The sequence below is a fragment of the Anguilla rostrata genome, chromosome 7, assembly GCF_018555375.3.
Source record: "Anguilla rostrata isolate EN2019 chromosome 7, ASM1855537v3, whole genome shotgun sequence".
In the NCBI taxonomy this organism is placed as follows: domain Eukaryota; kingdom Metazoa; phylum Chordata; class Actinopteri; order Anguilliformes; family Anguillidae; genus Anguilla; species Anguilla rostrata.
The window spans coordinates 43,036,164-43,053,626 of NC_057939.1; the positions used below are offsets into that span (position 1 = coordinate 43,036,164).

The 17,463-nt window shown below is 38.3% G+C and overlaps 2 long non-coding RNA genes across 4 annotated transcripts; one reads left to right on the forward strand and one right to left on the reverse strand.

Moving 5' to 3' along the window:
- Positions 1–5,607: 5,607 nt before the first annotated feature.
- Positions 5,608–13,240, reverse strand: LOC135259761 (uncharacterized). Of its 2 annotated transcripts, none has more exons than XR_010331364.1 (3): positions 12,891–13,240; positions 9,877–9,946; positions 5,608–6,453 (listed from the first exon to the last, which is right to left on the reverse strand). It is a non-coding gene; the product is annotated as an uncharacterized LOC135259761 (long non-coding RNA). The 2 variants fall into 2 exon arrangements; XR_010331365.1 differs by lacking the exon at positions 5,608–6,453 and adding an exon at positions 7,877–8,134.
- A 565-nt stretch (positions 13,241–13,805) lies between these two features.
- Positions 13,806–16,997, forward strand: LOC135259760 (uncharacterized). Of its 2 annotated transcripts, none has more exons than XR_010331363.1 (3): positions 13,806–14,307; positions 14,531–14,653; positions 16,639–16,997. It is a non-coding gene; the product is annotated as an uncharacterized LOC135259760 (long non-coding RNA). The 2 variants fall into 2 exon arrangements; XR_010331362.1 differs by lacking the exon at positions 16,639–16,997 and adding an exon at positions 14,872–15,026 and having other exon boundaries at positions 13,808–14,307.
- Positions 16,998–17,463: the final 466 nt, after the last annotated feature.

Here is a 17,463-nt window from a genome sequence, read left to right on the forward strand (position 1 = left end):
AGGGGTCAAATTAGTAGGTGGGGTCTCACGCTGCTACCCAATCCAGACATGAAAAGGGGCCTTCAAAACCGAGCACCCTAATGCGGCATTGTACACTGCTGTGCATGTGGTAATAGTATTCTTGTGAAATACGCAGGGAAAGATTGTTGCCCTCAGTCAAGATTGAATACTGTAGATGTCTGCACCTGGAAGTCTGCAGTAGATGAAAGGGTGTGGCTTTGTATGCCCTGCATAACAAGCTTCTAGACACAGAGGTCTTTACTATGACCAACATACAAAATGCAAAGCTGTAGGTTTAAAAACAACAGCAAACATTAACGCTCATGGCCAATTAAAGAAAGGAACACACACTTATGGCCAATTGAGTTCTTCTGACACCTTGAATTTCAAGGGGTGCAGCTAACCACATAGTGTGAAATGTACGACAGTTAATGCTTGAATGGTTTTACTTTATTAGTTCTACACAACTCAGGAGGTAAAACATTCACTCTGACAGTTGATCTCTGGGTATAAAATAGCACCGGCAGCCAAATAACTCATCCATTGTTACTAAAGACCTCTGTGACTTGAAAGTTTTTTATTTTATTTTTTATTTTTTGTAATGTGCAAATAGCCCTGCTCTTTTAACAAGCAATTATTCAAACTGGAATACAAGAATGCAGCGCCATTGTCTTCTGTAACATCACAGCTTCGGCAAAATGTTTCTTTGTTCCAGTTTTTGTTATGATAAATGCTGTAAGACTGGCCATGTTCACCAGGTTTTTTTCCACCCTGCAAATAAGTGAAATGTGCATTATTCCTTTGTATTCCTGACTGTGGGCACCCATAATATTCTCTGACTTTAATAACCCAAAAATAGGAGTCATGTTGAAAATGAATATTCTCTGCTCGATGTCAACCACATTAGTATTCATGTATAGCAAACTCTTTCAAATGAACACATCCAGTCATGTTTGTCACATTTCCTTTGCTGTGTAGGATATAAAAAATGATTCACACCTTAATGAGAGGAAGAGAGATTGTTTGAGTCCATTATTTATGGAAATCTGACTGAAAGGTGCAAGGAAAATAAAGAGAAAGAATAGACAGGCAGAAAATAACATATTTAAATCACATCACCAGAAGGGGAAGATTTAGATAAAAGGCAAACCATGTTTCTGTTTTGGACACTTTATATGCAGGACCAAAATGTTAAATTAAGTTTAAATATAAAATGGGATGCAAGAAATAGAGCAGGGAAAGAAAGACTTTATTTCATCTCATGGTGCTTATGGGTTGATAAAAGCAGACAACAAAGGAAACTGTGAATGGGATAATTAAAAATTTAGACCAGTTTTGGAGTGACATCTTGTGTCCTTCAAGATTGCCTTCTTTATTCTGTCAAATGGTCTGTCAGTTCAAACTTTCAAAAATAATTCAGTTTTGTTTTGGTCTTTCGTTATAGTTAAAGAAGTGTGGCTTTTCTGTATATTGATTTGCACAGTAGGGGTAAGGCAATTTTATGCTACTATAGCATAAGTCATATAAGCACTTTTTCGCTGACAAATGGCTGTACACAATTACATAATTTTTTCATCTGCAATAGCAGATCCACTCAATATAATATAGTAGAAGAGTGGGATGTTCTACATACAACAGATGTATGTAATTTAGTCAATAGAACTCACTCTGAGATATTTTGAAGGAAAGCTCTATTTCAGCATGAAGTTAATACAAAAAAGAAGAGGGGAAAAAATAAAGTCTGCTGTTTAATCCCTGGCCAGCCTCAATTCATTGGTGGTACAGGCACACTGAGAAGTTAATTAGCCTCAATGTTGGCCTCATTTAAATAAATTATTAAAGAAATGTAATGAAAAGTCATTTGATATTATTTTCCCATTTTTAAATTATGAAAACACTTTGGTGATAGGAACGAATAAAGGAAATAATTAAACTGAGATAAGAAAATGCCAGTAAAAAAGAGAAATAAATACAAAGGGAAGGTATAAGAAAGCATTAAAAAGATAAGGTCTCCATTTTCTAACGGACAAAGTAAATATTGTAATATATAATTTCATTTCAAGCCTTCTGAAAGCCTTTCCTCTGACTTTTATGATAAAAAAATTGTTAAACTTCCATCAAATTGTACATTTCTGTAGTTGGCTGAAATAGTTGTTTAGTAAAACATAATAACACACATGAAATATTTATGAATTTCAACTTGAACCATCATATCAGTCTGTTACCATGAAAGAATGTAACTGTTAAAGCAAATAATTCAGGGTATTATCTGACAACTTTTGGTAAAAAAGAACTTAAGTCCTCCTTCAATGTAATACACTGTATGGCCTGCACATAGATAGGACCCTCATTTCTGTGATTGTGGATCGCACCAACCTGCAACTGTGAAAAAAATGGCTATCGCTTGCATTTAACTGTAAAATTTAAGGTCAGATGGTGATTGAATCCAGGTCTAGGCCTATGTCAAGGCAAAACAAGTTTCTGTCTCTTGGAACCATCAAGCAATACTTCTGTTCTTGGTTATGCTGTAGAAGATAGTAAGACATATTATTTATCGCATATAAACATTTGATTAAGCATTCTACTGTTGTGTTATCAACTAGTTTGACAATTTTATAAAGCTGAATATGTGATATACAGCATAGACATGGAAATTGTCACCATGTATACAAATACCTTCGCCTGAAAGGAGTGTGTACAGTGAGAACGTGATAAGGTCAAGAATCCAATGTTTGCCTTTTTTGGCATAGGCTTCTCCAGGGCTACAAAGAATAGTATAATGGTAAATCAGGATTGAAACAACCAAGATTGTCCAGAAAGACCCACTGATGCATTTATTTGGTAAAAATGATGTGGCCTCCTGTGCAAAGCAGTGCTTCGGTCTTGTAGGGTACAAACACATGGATCGTCAGCATCTGCATTTAATGGTAAACAATTTTGTGTTAAGCTGCCTATTTGTTGTGTTGGGAGTAACAACCAGATTTTTCAGGATTGTGTAGTTAATTGAACACTTTTCTTTTTCAGGTAAGAGTTTCCACAGGGTCATAACATTCAAACTCTTTCAAAGATAGAGAATGAAGTGCAGGAATCATGTTTGTTTTCTGTACTGTCTTTAAAGAAATAATCCCACGTGCTGTCTTTAAAAATTTGATAAACTCACTGCTTGCTATTTTCGGATGAGACTGGTTTAATGGAAAACAAAATTCTTTCAGGGTCATATGACTATTCTCGGAGTAAAAGTTGCTCCTGCAAAATAGGTCAGCATCCATCCAGGAATATTTGGAATCCAATCCAGCAAATGTACATGTTTTTGGTTGCTGCAATCAGATTGCACAGGAAATGCAGTCAAAAGCACCTCTGACAGAAACACTAGTACAATCATATCCTGTGTTCTTGCCAGCAATACAAATAAAGGCTTGGAAGTAAAAACATATAAACCCAGAGACTGTTTGTGGATGGAGGAAAGCATATTTCTTTCATAAACAGGCAGACCAATATTTGATTTCAGGCCCTGTAATTTTCACCAATGCAGGTTCATCAGAGGATTGGTGAAAAAAATCCTACCTATAATTGGACTGTAAATGTAATGTAATGTAATGTAATGACTGAAATTGAAATCAAGGTGTTTCAATGGAGCTTTTCACTTCTGCTTGGCCTTCATTGTGTTTGAAAGTAAGCGTGATCTATTAGTGTGGTCTTAGAGGCTCCAGATAATATGTATGCAAATTGTGATCAGTGTGAGTCTATTGGCTGGTTAGCTGCTCAATTCTCCAAAGGTGTAAGCTTTCGTCATCTAAGATCGATCACAAGGAGGCTAATGTGCAGTGCTCTAAAGCACTGCATGAAATTACTTATTTTTGGGCTTGTTCTATATTCAGTCACTAACCTTTAGAAAAACAACAACAATTGTCTGTGTGCTTTTAAACAATCAAGCTAAAAGGAAAATAGGACATGAAAACATTTGTAGATAACATTGTATTACATGGTGGTCTGAGCTACACATGGGTCATTTATCGGAAGATAGACAGAAAAAGAAACTGCGGACAAACTGGAATTCTAATGTTTGACAAAGCATGATCATCAAAATGATAACTGTATGAGACACCACTGAAATAATAAACATGCACGTCACAAAAGCAATAACAATCCACAGTTTCACTTTATGAGATGTGATCTGTAATTTCCATCGCACCAAATGCCACTGTAGTGATCTTTACAGAAAAATTACGGTTGTCAAAACAAAGCCAGTCTACAGAGCACCACAGTTTTCTGGTCCAGTCTCAGTTTACGTATTGACGCATGAATCAGTGTCGTCGAATAGCCCAGAGGTTCCTCAGTGCTGGTTGAGCAATGGTACTGACAGTCTTTGTTTCTACTAATTAAATGATGGCAGGCTGACTGAATCACAAACATCACAGAGATGTGTCCCCTTTCTGCTGTAAACTGCTTTTGACGGCCTCCAGGGTGCTAGTGCTAGCATTTCTGCCCATAGACCCAGCCTCATGCTCACGCACACTAAATATATACATGGATCGTGCTCAGTCCTCTTTTTATAACCAACTAATATCCTTCTGACTGCTTCAATTAAATTGCCTCAATCTGAATTGGTGATTTTGAAGTGCTTGACAGCAATTTCAAGTTTCTAGACTTGAGAAGGGCTACATTACTTGATAGGTTTATTCCTAAAATGTCGCATGCATCCAGGAGAGTGAAATTTCTTTATTCCCTAATTTTTTTTTTTAATTCATAATTTTAAATTGTTTTATGTTTCAGAAGTTGTATTCAAAGAATGAGGCTGTGAAGTTGGAAACAGGCAAGAAAATGTTTTTGCAAAGGGCCGTTCACCACTATTTTCAAGCCACATCATTTCTTGTTTCTTGGATTCTTCTTAAAAAGCTGTAAGAATGGTTTGACTGCATTCAAAGCTAGTTAAGTCTGGTTTGATCAAATTGTATATTTGCTTAATTAAGTTCATTTTATTAAATGTATGAGCATGGTTTTATTGGTGTGGCTAACTTTAACACAGTTTCTCCTTATCTACTGTACTGTGGGTGTTTTGTACCTTAAATTAGTCTTTCCTGACTAGAAGGTATCATCATATATTAACTCTGTATTGTATGTAGAGTATATGATTGTTAAATAGATATACAATAATACATAAATAAAAATAAAACATTTAAAGTAACTAATGCAATTCACGTGTCTGTAGCAAGGGCAGGACAAGTTACAGTATGTCATTCAGGGTGAACAATGCTAGATAATTTCCCTTGCAGCCCCTGATGGCCCTACCATCAAATTCCCATTACCCAGCTTGACAGAAATACATTGTCCTCAATACTGTTTAGTCAGGGTGAGAGAGGTGCTATGACCTGACATCCCCACAGCCAATGGGATTTCACTCCTTATGGCAATTTACTGATTGGTTATAGCTGCATTAGTATAGCAGTTTGGTCTAACACAAATACAGTTGGGTAAGCTCCAAAAAAATTACTTGTGTTATATCAAAGTAAAATATCCCTTTAACACACAGGGAACCTTGTGTAGGGAAACAATGATGAACAGCACTCAGAGCCGAAGTAACATTTTAACAGATAATATTTATTTTGATACAAATAGCAGAAAACCAAGCAAAGTCAAGTCTAGACTTAAATGTTAGCATTACAGCAGACTTTTCATAGTTTTTCGCTTACACAAAGAAGACGGAAGATGAGCTGTCCAGAATATTAATAACATTGTGTCTGTCAGATTTATCCGGAGGCTAAACAGACCAGTACGTACAATTCCTTTAGTTTTATCACAAAGCCCAAATTCAAGGAAGATATTTTGGTTATACTTATCATCCACATATTCTAAGCAAAAAGCCTTTTTGCATCGCATGACACAATTGCAATAGAAACAAAGGAATCAGCTTGGCCTCACTCTTTTTACATGACCGACACTCATAATTGCTGAAATAACTTGAAAGTAAGATATGGCTCTGTAGTCTGTTGGCATTCATATTTCATTGTTTGTACTTTGTACCGTGCCATTAGACACAATTATGTCCGTTGTAACAAATAGTTTAATATTTCTTGAATACACTTTCACTTCAAAGTAATCAAACTATTTTGTGAGAGTCTGAAGAGTAATTTGTAAATCAGAACGGGTTTTTTTTCTTCTTCTTTTCCTCTGCTCAGTAGCACTCTCACCATTGTTACCATGTCTTTTTCTTTTCTCCTTAAGCTGACGGGTTTGGTTATGTTGTTTTTTTTTTGGGTAAATAGTTTTTTAATATATATTCCGTTGCATATGCATTTCATTCCAGAAGAAGGGGGCGTGGTGTTGTACTGAGAGCAGTTACAGTCGTGCCCGAGTCACGGTTGGCCGGTCGTCCCTGAGTGACGGGAAGCCTGAGCTGCCGCAGGGGGTCTGGGGTAGAGGCAGGTGGCAGAGCTGCAGTCTCCTTGCCTGAATCTGGCAAATGGAAAGTAGGCAGACAATGATGTCTGCTTTGACAGTTCCCTGCTGTGAATCCCCTAGTAAGTCTTCCTGTTTATTTTATTCACAGCATTGTAATGAGTCCTGTTCAAATTTTACAGGATAATCTAAAATATATGTATATAATATAATTACATTTTTTTCTACCTTTATGCCCCTTCATAACTGAAGTGTAAACAAATGTTACGGTGTTATAATGTTTAACACTTGTAGTGATTGTGCTGTAATATATTTTGTTTGTTTGTTTGTTTTGCTCTTCCCTGTATTTTTTTTTTTTTACTAGAGGAATGGCATTGTGAGCATCGTTTTAGAATTTCTTTTTTTTCACCCTGAAGAATTTTTGTCAAATGATCTTGCTGTTATTTATATTGTTTCCCCTAGCGAACTCTTTTGTGACAGTTCTGTAAATCAGTCGAGTTTGAGTCTAACAGCTTTCTTTGAGTCCTTGGGTGGGAAACTCTTTAGATTTTCAATTGAAATATAAATAATAAATGGGGTTTTCTCTCCACACAGGGTACTTTGAGGCAGTCTGATGCTGTAATTAGAATTGTGCTCATATATCCATTGCATTTTAAAAGTTAATTCAAAACCATTTTATGTTGCTCGTACAAAGACACCTGACCAGAGAAAGAACTCATTAGCCCATTGGTGAAGGTGGGGGTGAAGGGGGGAGGGCGTGTCGCAAAATGAAATATATCATCACTGACTGCAACTGTGCTTTATTATTATTGACTAACTGAGGTAGAGAAAAAACTATGTGACCGTTCATATTCAACAAAGGAATAAATATCTATGCCCTTTGCAAAGCATCAATCAATGTGGCCATAATGTATAAAATAAAGTGACAAAAATCTATTTTTTTAGATAATTGCACTAAAAACAGAAAGGAATGAATATTAAGGAAAGGAATAATAATAGTGATTCTGATACAGATATGAAATATATACATATGCATAACCAGTCATCATTGAAACACTCCCCAATACATCAATACATAATGGCTCACAGTAGGATAGATTACTTTAATTAGTCTCTCCGGGGTGACAGACATGTTTGCCCTTTACAGCCTGGTTCTGGTCAGTCTTATCCAGTGCGCTGCCACCCAAACAGATTGTCTATGTTTTCCACACCTAAATGACCATTGATTTTTTTCAGCCAATCAATTGAGCTGTTGATTTAAGTTTCCCTTTGGGAAGACAACACACAACTTGATTATTTTACCTGTTTTTTTTTTTTTTTGGTGAATGCTGGCATTACACGTGAGAGCACTAATAAGCTTGGAGCCTAGATTAAAGACAACTGACTGACGTTTCCCAATCAGTCGCTCATGTGACTCTCCACTGTTGGATGGAGCAGGAAGAGTGAGGTGAGGTGTTTCTCTCTCTCTCTTATCTTATTTGCTTTAGATTAATCCAAGGAATTCAGTACCAAAACACATGAATGAACAAGAGATTTAACATTACAAATAGACAGAATAAATATTGTCATAAAAGTGAAATTCCATCATGGTCCATTTATGGAAACAGTGTCCAAAGGTGTCCTTTCATTTATCATTTGAACTTCAGACAGTTCTTGAAGGTGTTCCCTGGCTTTCTGATATATTTTTTCAGTTACATTTTGTTTCCATTGGTTCAGGGTAACACCATCTCCTCCACAACTGAAAATGACAACAGTTTTCTCTCAGTCTCTAGTACGTGCACCGCAACCTTATGAGAGAGTTGTTGGATGTGTTACAAGAGGACTAACCACCAGTTCAGGCAAACCACTTCTGTTCTTACTTTTATGATATTATATTCTGCAGCATGATATATTCGACAGATTTACAGTGACAGTGGGTTAGTTTACTGGGTTTTATTGAATGTGCTTAATTACTAATTATTTCATTTTTTAAATTGCTAATTATTTAAATAAAAATGGAAAGAAAGTCATGGAATTGAAACAGCAGAATTAGGAGCTGTGTTGTAGTCTAACGACTTCCTGCTTAGCACTCTCTATGATAAAAGTTAGGCATTTGACGATCTGAACAACAAGCATAGGACAATGTAAAATGAACTGTGTCCGCTCTCTTTCTAAGTTCCCTATGCCTCCATGCGCTAATGATACACATTATCAGCTTTTCTGCTGCAGTCCAGTGGGTCAGCTTCATCTGAGCGGAGGGGGGAGAGGGGTGTCACGGTTTCTGTGCAGGTAGATCATTTTTCTGTGCCTGCACCGGCTCAGTGGTTAGCATTCCGATTAGCCACTCGGCTAATCGTTATTTTGGGGTGTGGGGACGACTAGTTCGAGCTTGCAGATTAGCCACTCGGCTAATCGTTATTTTGGTTCCTGTGGGAGGATTGTTCCTGCTTGAACATTCCATGCATTCCTGCAGGGTTACCTCTGATCGGTTTCACCTGTGGGTTGCTCACTTCTTCCGCTGATTACCAGCCACACCTGTGGCTGGGTATTTAAAGCGTCAGTAGGCAGTGGAACGGTGCTTGAGTGTAACGTGTTTTGCTCTAGCCAGTTCCCTGTCGTATTCCTGAGAAAGGTATAAGGAATTTAAGAACAAAGAGATTTAAAAAAGAATTCTGACTTCAGTTTGTTTGTTTTTTGGAAAGAGGTATTAGGACGGTATAGGTCCAGATTCTGAGGCCGGCGGTTTTAAGGGGTTATTGTGTCACCGTTGGGGCACAAACCTTTCTACCCTTTACTAACCAGTTTTTCCCCCTGGTTTTAGTTGGCCTCAGAACTTCTTCTGTTTGTTTTTGAAAAGACATTTTCTTTTTCTCAGCTTCGGTTCGAAGTTGTTTATTTTTCATTTCTCTTTTCCCTATTCCTTTATTTTCCTTATATACTCCTTCTTCCTCAGTTACCTGTTTAGGGGTTTATTATTCATTATTTGGGATACGTCCCCTAGGAGTATAGCACCCCCTTATTTCGTCTCTCACGAGACTCAGTGGTTACTGGAGTGCCCTTTGGTAACTTATAGATCCCCGGTTTGGTCGCGTCTGGTCTTCACCCTTCCCCGCCCTCACAGGGGCCTATGATCTGTTTCAGACGGGAGATGAATACCGTCTCAGAAAGCCCATAATGGGTTAGCAGACATTTGGGGCATGTCAAAGGTAACAGACCTCATCATGTCTTACAAAGAGGGAAAAGCCTGCGGGGGTTGTTAAATGTTCACACATGACAAAGTCCTTTGTCGCCAGAGTGTTCAATCTAACTAAAAGGTTAAAATGTCCCGGTACCCATTATAGGGTAATAATTTGACCCCATTATTAACCTAAAATGACCTTCTTGCACCCATTGATTGAATGCCAATGTGGTGCCATTGATTGATTCAATTATCCTTATCACAAATCCATATTCTGCATCTTTATGAGTAACAGACATGGGAATTATGTATGAGGGTCTTACATATCAAGGTTTAGAGTCATTCAGCCAGATGTACAGTATCAACAGTCATCCATCTTGTATCAATCAAATCCTGGAAAAAAAGATAAAGGAAAGCCTGGATTCAAAAAGACAAGTTGATGTTTCCTTCAAGCAGGACATTCGGTAAATACGGACAACAGGCTTAGATCACACAGTAGCGTCACTTCACTGACGGAAATCTCAGAAATGTATATGTGTCTGTCCCCTGTCAAGTTTAAAACTGAGGGTAACATGATATGGTAACATTCAAACTAGTGTTTAAAGAATTAGCACGGCTAACTGTTTTCTGGTTCTTTATAGTTTCATATGGTCGACAAAGGAAGTTGGGGGCAAATTAAGTTCTCAAAGTTAACATTAAACTCTTAGTATCAATTTGAATTCTGTGACACGTCAGAATTTTGTGACCTCTTGTTTAAGAACCTCCCTTATGCTACTGTTGGTCTTTCCTCCTTAAGGAGGAAGAAAAGCCTTTCAATCCTTCACTTCAGGTTTTGAGGTTTTGAAATGTATGGCCAACAGCAAATATCCCCACAGAATTACTTACTAGTACAGTACAAAAGCAACAACACCTTGTTCTATGTCTGGGTACATAATAAAGAATTAATTTACAAATAAGAGCACAAATAAAGTAGTGAAGTGAAAAATTGTACAAGCAGTCACTAAAAACCAATCAAGTTTAAAATTTCACACTCACAAAATCAGTTGAAAAACAATTAAACCACAAACAAACCTTGCCCACTTACGTACGTTGATTGTATTACGCCACATTTCTCACAAGATTAGTCCATATGTTTACAAATAATATATTTGTGCTGAGGACCATGGCATGAGCACAATAAAATACAGAATTTGAGAAACGTACCTCATGGCCTCATTTGACATACATGTCATATAATATAATTCCCACCTCAAGAGGGAACTCAACCCCTCACACTGAGCTACGCTCTAACCTCCAGCTGTGCTGTAGGTCTGTTTAGTGACAGGCTGACTGAAAGTGATTGCCACAACCCCTGACTGCATTTGGAATGAGAGAGACATGTCCCCGTTTCACTAAATAAAATAATATTTCACGCAGAGTCAGTGGAAGAGGAATGAAGGTGTGTATGACTCTGATACTGCACTGGTCCGCTATGATTGGTTGGAAGAACAGGCATTGACCCTCCCCACCAGAGCATTCAAATTAGCACAACTACGAATCCAATTTTACAAGTTTGCAAATCTAGGTACACTGCAAAATTGGGTGCAAAAGTCATGAGGTTGTAAGAGGTTGATTCGACAGGTTGTAATTTCTGAGTTGTCTCTGCACTAGTTGATTTGAGAGATTGTAATTACTGAGTTGTCTTTGTTCAAGTTTGAAACGGTTATTGTGTGTATTCTCAGATTAATTTGCAGATTTGTGAATCCATTATACAGATTTGGAAAACCATTTACAGATTTGCAAATCTATGCTACAGATTTTCGAAATCCAATTTACGGATGTGAAACCCCCTTTACAGATCTGTGAATCCATTCTTCAGATTTGGGAGTTTTTGCTACAAAAATTCCCCCATACTAGTTCATCACCATGTGGTTAACCTGTCAAGATATGTGGCAAGCCACAGAATGCTAGCTTATTTATTGTTATTTGTACATCTGTCTTCCGTGCGTATTATGTTACTGCAGTGCGTTCTTCAGCCGTTCGCCTTCACGCTTGCTGTATGCAATTAGTGGTGATTTGCTGTCATGCCACAACACCACGAGTGGATTTCTATGGAAATGAGCGCACAAGAAAGGTGCAAATAGACGGGTAATTTTCAAGGCTGCCAGCGATCATGGGAATCAATTACGTGATCGTTTTTAGATGCGTGTAAAGGGGGAGCATTCTTTGCGATGGGCCCGGAGTGAGCCATCTGCAAGCGATCTGCAACTCCGCAGGCAAAGCAAAGGAGAGAGCAACTGAGTATAGAATGTTTGTTCTCCAGCCAAAATACCTATCGTCCAAAAATCTTGGGCAGAAAGATGCGTAAAGCCTCTGAAACGTTTTCAAGTCATTCCATTATGCAAATACACCAATGTCAATATGGAATAGCTAGTGGTCCAAAGAAAGAACACAATACTCACGTTGCCAGCGCTTTTTGACAGCTATTGGAGCACAGTAGCAGCTGCCGCTGGCATTTTTGGTGCATTTCTTTCAGAATTGCGCTGCCTGTTGCAATGCATGCTCTGTTAAGGCATTCTAACGGATAGATCTGAATGCAATCAATCAAACGCGAGCATTACACTCTGCCTTCACAAACTTGGCTTGGCAAATGCGTGACTTTAGTGACTTTTCATCAAATTATTCCTGCTTGAATCTTGCCCCCGATTGCATGCCTGTTGTTAATTTGACCCTGAAGTAAATTATATAATTTCATGCATTATGAACGTGCTAAATTAAGGTTGACATAGAGTCGGCTACCTTGAGAGGTTCGACAACGTTCTCTGTGACCTTAGCACTAAGCCCCTGAACCCATGTGACTAGCTGCTCAAAGGCTCAGGTCTTCCACTTTGGCTCCCTACTGTCACATTAATGTTAAGCCTTCTTGATCCATTGTTAATGTTGCCATCTTTCTGTCAGTTTGCCTATGATTCTCCACCCATCTATCCATCCATTGTCTAAACCGCTTATTGCTGGTCAGGGTCAATGGGGAGCTGGAGCCCATCCCAGCATGCTTTGGGCAGGAGGCAGGAATACATCTCGGACAGGACGCCAGTCTATCACAGGAATGCATCTTGGACAGGGCGCCTGTTTATCACAGGGCACACACACCATTCACCTAGGATTCTTCTAGTGGTATAATGCTTATCTATAATACATCTCCATATTTAGTTATTGTAATGTCAAAATATTGATTGTTTTCCTCAGGCAATGTCTCCAATTCGAAGCCTATAATGCTTGTTTTTCATGCACACACACACACACACACTCACACACAGACAGGCACACACAAACACACACACATACACCATTATATTACCTTCCAGAATTTGATGATAGGTTACAGGTCCACAATGTTTTAGTCACTCTGTATGTGTTGGCATTGTGGATCCCTGATCATATTTCTGAAATTAGCCTTTAGCATAGGCAGGTTTCTGGTCTCTCTGTCTTCCCCCCTCTCTTCCTCATTCTGCAGTTTGTTCCAGCATGCTTTTGTTTTCTATGCTCATATCCCCTTTTCTCTTTCCATTATTCAAGGTCTTATGAAAAGCTGCAGAACACAATTCCTTGTTTTGTGTTCTAAAAATCATACTTCCCTAGGCCTTGCAGATATTGGGGTGCCCTGCAGTGGCATAAACAACATCAATTATTACTAAACTTTCTCTTGAAATAGTGTGTGTGGTGTGGGGATGGCTGGTTTGAGCAGCCAAACCTGCCCTGGGTCAAGCTAATTAGACCTGGCCAATTGGATAATTGGTTAAGAATTAGATAATTGGCCAGGCTAATTGGACCCGGGAACAGGAGTGGCTGTACCTGTGCATAGTGAGGTAATCAGTCTGCACAGGTTAAATCTGCCATCCCCACTCACACAAAGGAGAGCCTCTGTCATGACAGAGTTAACATCTGCTCTTTGGCTGTACCATCTTGCCACCCTTGAAAATAAACGTGGACTGTTTGAACATCATCTCCCTGTGTCTCTGTGCTGGAGGGCCCCTTGGAAAGCCACTTCGGTGGCCTGTGGCAGGCTTGTTTGCCACAGTGTGACTAACATGCTATTCAGGAAAACACCTCACGCATGAATGCAACCGGTTAGTGTTCTAACAGCAGAATCATGGTGCAAAGAGCTGTTGAAAGCCGCAATTTATTCATCCAGCAATGATGACCTACAGGTTGCCCTTTCATTAAAAAAAACAAAAAAACAATTAACCTCAATCATATGTATGTCAAACACCTCTTTCTCACTTGGCAACGTCCATCTTCTCCACTGTTCTATGCATTACCTCGCATTTTTATGTTGCTCTAAGTGGTGTTCCAGTCTTCTATGCATTCAATTCAGGCACTTAACACTAGACAAGTGAGAGATGACTCTTATTGCTCAATTTATAAATCAGCGGGAAATGAATATGCTGCTCTTCGGGAATTAAAGTAGCTGTGGACAGTGCAACAGCACCCTCTTCTGGAGACTGTTAAATCCTACAAAATTCTAGGAGTAGTTGTTCACGTCTCAGATTTTCTGAGGTTTGACAAGTGCCATGTTGGCAGCAGACAGAAGGCTTTAGAATCAGGTGTTCTCATCAGTCAGTTCCACTTTCAGGTGTTTCCATTCTCAAAAAAAAACAAACAAACAGAAAAAAGGAACAAACGACACATTAAAAGTCACTCAACAAGCCATTTCTGCTGCATCTGCCATTGCCATTTGGATTATTTTGTATCTGTGGTATAAATGCACATACCAGGTAAGAATGTGACATAAATATATGTCTGTGTGTGTGTGTGTGTGTGTGTGTGCATGCATATGTATCTATATGTTTATCTTATTCCATATATTCCTCGGTCTTGTGTGCTGCATGACACAAGTGTTTGAACATACTTAATGCATGATATGTAATAATAAAATGTTTCATATTTTAATATTTACAATTTTATATGGCCGCACGTATGCTGTAACTGCTTTTTCAGCTACTGTCTGGAGAGTAAAAGGCAGGCATGAAGAATAATGATTTCCTGCTCACCAGAGGACAGCTTATAGCTTTTCCACATTGAACCAAACAGAAAGGAAACATTCATCAAACAGTATGGCTGGTATGTTTGTTTAGCCCTATCCTCCATGATCACTAGCCTGGAAAATCAAACTGTCAGTCTTTGTCACTCAAACCCCACACAGAGAATAATTGAAAGCGTTTATTTTTTTCATTGCTACCTCAAAAATACTCGAAATACGAAAGTTGTTCACACTTATATTAACGGCATATAATTTTCTCCATATGGTGGACCAATGGTGGATCTTTCTCCCTGCAAAGATGTCTGTCCATTTTGTCCAAGCAGCCCACTGAATCTTCAGCTGTTGTCAAACTGGCTTAAAGATGTCATGCATTCTGAAAGAAAATAAAATGACTAAATGGAGTAAATAGTTTGTGAAAGGCTAATAAATATTATTTACATGAACCTTACCTTTAACTTGAACTACCATAAGCTACCATAAGCCATGTAAAGGTAAATCACTCCTTAACATGGTGAATGTGAACTCACCTGATCACAGCTAGGAAGAATTAATTGACTCATCTAGTCAATTTGAACATTCCTGAAGTGAACATTTTGAACAAACTGAAATTTTATTAAGCAACTGCACCAAACTGCATGATCCAGAAATCTAGCTGCTTTCTATCTGCTGTAAACAGACAATATAATCTTCAAATCAAATGGTATCACATAATATAAAATGTGCAATATAATGGGGTAATATTTTAACTTCCCAGTCCTGGTAAGCACAGCCTACATGCAAGAAGTGGTAAACTAGATGTTCTCCCATTTTAACCCAGGTTATATGAATATTTAGTTGGCTTTCTGGATTGCATTCCCTATTTGTGGCAAAGTAAATATTCTTTAATAGAAGGTCCTTATTTTAAAATACAGCATAACCACCAGAGGTCAGTGTTTTCCACTTTAAATGAAGTGCTGTGCTATTCATCAATTGCTCATTATTGTTTGAAGAAGGCCATAGGGAAAGATAAGGAAGTGACTGGGCCTCGACTATCAACTAATTAAAACCAGAAACAAAAGCAATGGTTAAACAGTTTTATTTCAACCTATTTTTTATCAAAATAAATGCCACTGTAATATTATAAATATATATGTTTACAAGGGATCTCTGGTGATGCAGAGATTAAAATGAAGTCAAAGCTATTTAAAATTAACATGGGAAAAAGTAGAAGTAATATATTGATAAACTTAATGCCAAGAGAGTTGGAGAATATAATTTTGGCCAATTTTTCCTATTTTCAGTGATCTAAATAAAGACAAAAATTCTGAGGTAACATCTTTCAGTGGATACAGATAATGGGAAATAAACTTTGATTTACGTCTTGCCCTCTGGTCCATATGCATTGCTTCTTCTATGGTATATATTTTTTATAGACAAGAGCAAAATTTTGTACCTATAAATATCATAGCAGCTACTCACCATTGAAAGACATTGATTGTTTAAGCGTGACAACAGGGATTGCCCTAGGTAGCATAAGTACACGTGTGAGAATGTAAGGTAATTGAAAGCTGCTGTCATGGGAAATCACAGAAGCGCAATGCCTTGGGTATTGCAAATGAGCCAACAGTATGTGAGCACAGACATAAAGACGATGCGTACTCCCACATGGGCAATTGAGCTGGCACAGTAAATACTCAGTGCTCACATTCACAGAACATTGAGATGATAACTACAGCTCCCCGTGACAGAAGTGTGAGTCATTATTTAGGCCCGCATTATTTTAAGCCATTTGGCAGTCCCCAGGAAAACACATACATTTTAATAATCACCTACTCAAATTATGCATTTGTACAAAAATTACAAGGCCGACCCTTCATTGCGCGAAGCATGGAGTTATTAGTGTCACTTCTGCTTGTCCAGCCAGAATTAACACAACCAAGAAAAATGGCAAAGAAACATAGTTAGCATTCTCTGAGTGGTTAAGTGAAGGGAACTGACCTTGGAGTGACCTTCTGTATTTTTGCTCCGTGCATATCCCTGAGTCTGAGATGTGAGAATGCACTCATTGTATGTGTCTGTTAAACAGGGCGGAGAAGAGACAGAAAAAGGACACATCGCTCCAGAGTTCAGGGTGAGGGCGCGAGTCACTGGCCGGGCCAGCAGGGAGTTCTGCTCGTGGTCACAGTTAAGCTATAATCATCTCAAATCTCCATCACACAGGAACCTATGCCTGTTTGCGTCTGGGCATCTAAGGCATGTGTGGTGGACCATCAGCATGCTAAGCCAGTATAGTTAAAATAAACATCATACTGTATCATTACCTGTGTGGATTCCTCCCAAGTAAGTATGCAATGACTTCACAAAGCTCTGAAATGAAGATTCAGTGTCTTGGCATGTATGATCAATCCATCTATCCATACATCCATCCATCCATTATCTTCCCTGCTTACTCCTGGTCAGGGTCGCAGGGGGCTGGAGGACAAGCAAATAAACAATTTGTACATATATTTTCTGTCTTCTCACAAATAATGCGAAAGCAAATCAAATACACAAGATTTTGTGTAATTTTCAGAGCGTCTCTGTTGTTTAAATTTTACCTTTGGACAGTTACACTGCATGACATTTATACAGTTCAAATGGAAAAAAATCCCTTTGATATTGAACCACCGTAAACATTTTGTGGTTCAGCAAAGCAGATGGAGTACTGCTGTATACAGTAACATTTTATGCTACTCTATTATGCTACAGTAGATATTCTTCTTTTAACGCATCAGGCATTAACTTCCCATTAGATGCTGTTTTAAAATTTAAATCCTGCTCCACAGTTCAATTATCCTTGAACTGGATTAGCATATAGAAGAGGAACAACAAAGGTCTAAAAGCTTGAGCATGTAGAAGTATCCTGCCGAGC